Genomic DNA, 2167 nt, shown 5'->3' with positions numbered 1-2167 from the left:
CATCAGCCACTGAAATGTCATCAGTCTGAAAATATAAAGCAACCTTTTCATCATTTAAACCATTCAATGTTATGTAATACAGGTGCTGATATTTACAGTAAATAAATTATATGTTTTATGACCGCTATACTGTAACAGTCAACTGCAAATTGATGCTAAAAGTAAAGATCTATTTTTTTACTCTAATCTAAAGTTGGAATGGTGCCAAAATTTTATACAGTCAGAAGACAACATACACTCAAAAAAATAAATCCGTAAAATTGGCAGCTTATTACACAGGCTTTTTACCTTCAATTAACGGAAAAATCTGTTAATTGACAGTGTGCCTACTGTAAGACAGACATTTTCTGTTATTTAACGATCATTTATCTGTTTTTTTATAGTAAAATACAATACATTTTCTGTGTTTTAATTGTATATTATACTGTAAAAAACTGTAGATTTTAATTTAATTTATAGACTGTGTGGTAAAAACAGGTAATTGTCTGTTGTTTAATGTTGTATCTATGGTAAAAAAAACAGGACACTTTTAATTAATTAATGCTATACCTTTTGTTTAAAAACAGCAAATGTTAAATAAATATGCACATTAACAGAAAATGTACTGGCAGTTCATTACACAGACTTTGTACTGTAATAAAAAACTGAGATTTTCTGTTAATTTATGGTGTACCTACAGTAATAATAACTAAAGAAAAACAATCCAAACTAATTTTCTGCAAAAAAAAAAAAAACACAGATTATTTAATAACTGTTGCAAAATTCTGTAAAAATACAAAATATTAAAACATTAAGAACAAAAACACATGTCTCGTCTGTAAAGTATCCCAAGAAAAGTACTAATTCATTACACCATTTACATTACAAACAGACAGAAACAAAATCCAGTGATTCAATTATTAGAAAAGATAAACATGGACAAAGAAAGACAGTTTTCAGAGAGGGGCAGGACTGGGAGGATTTGCCTCTTGTCTACAGGCAAGCTGAAAGCTGAAAAGAAACAGAAAAATATATTAGCGATTATTAGTGACAAAACATTTAAAAGAGAGAATCAGAAAGTTTCAACAAACTTTTAAAAACTTACCATTCAGATTACTCAGAGGATGTGTCTTAAGCTACCAGACTGAATGGCTGTTAAAAAAAAGATTCAAATTAATAATTATTTACAAGATAAAAAACATTATGTGGTCGTTTGTGATGTAAGGAGACATACAGTAGAGTTAGAAAGGTAATGAGAGAGGAAGGACAGAGAAAGAATATTTAATAACTAACTTAATAACTTACAACTTGCTAGCAGTGTAGGAGGTTGTTTCCAGTATAGGCCCACCAGATGCTGCTTCAGTGGCCCTAAAAACAATAAAAAAAGAACCATATTAATAATTAATAATCTTACAAAAATGTTGCAATAATATAGACTCAATTATACCCAAGTATATGGTTATTAATTAACACCAACTAAACATCTACAGCAGTAAATCCAACATAGACATCAATTCAGCAGTTCAACTGACGGAGCATACAGCCTATTGCAACATAGTTGAGTTTAGATTCTCTGCCCGGGACGTTATTTTCCGCTACTATCCTCGGGCCGGGCCCATATAAGCATATTTTTGCACCTGCAGCACCCCCACTTCCCGCGCCCCTGTTTATGTATATACCACGGTGCGCACCAACATATGTGAAAACAACCTAAGCCGTGATAAAATACACCGGTAACCTCACGGTTCAGACCACATTACATAAGTATCACTGCGCCACTGTTGCTGTTTACTGATTTATGAAAATAAACACCACAGTCTTTAATCATATTTTAAATTTGTCTACAATTGCACAATTAATGGCTATATCCAGATAAATGTCAATAAATATTGTTGAGTAATCTCGTCGATAAAGAGAAAACGTTGTCTGTGGAGTTTATAAGTCAAGTTCATACGTCCGCTATTATCCACTGGGTGGCGATCTTACCCAACTTAAACACTGACGCATTCACTCAACACTGAAAACACAGCGTGTAAGTTTTGATGGCTTTGAATCTGATCTCTTACTAAAGTTCTTCACAAAAATGGAATTATCTCTGCTTTTAGCTAAAAAATTTGATAAGAGGTGATAAGAGAACAAATTAAGGTAGGATGAAACGTTTTTTTTTATTTGAAAGCGTTTGGTCTGT

At 32.2% G+C, this 2167-nt stretch overlaps 1 long non-coding RNA gene across 1 annotated transcript; it reads right to left on the bottom strand.

Annotated features, from left to right (window-relative positions):
- Positions 1-871: 871 nt before the first annotated feature.
- LOC135747304 (uncharacterized) lies at positions 872-1354 on the bottom strand. Its single transcript, XR_010531834.1, has 3 exons — positions 1285-1354; positions 1085-1131; positions 872-990 (listed from the first exon to the last, which is right to left on the bottom strand). It is a non-coding gene; the product is annotated as an uncharacterized lncRNA (long non-coding RNA).
- Between the last annotated feature and the right edge of the window lie 813 nt (positions 1355-2167).

The sequence above is a fragment of the Paramisgurnus dabryanus genome, chromosome 6, assembly GCF_030506205.2.
Source record: "Paramisgurnus dabryanus chromosome 6, PD_genome_1.1, whole genome shotgun sequence".
Lineage (NCBI taxonomy): Eukaryota > Metazoa > Chordata > Actinopteri > Cypriniformes > Cobitidae > Paramisgurnus > Paramisgurnus dabryanus.
Note: the sequence above shows the minus strand (reverse complement) of the source record. Positions and strands in the feature narration are given on the sequence as shown.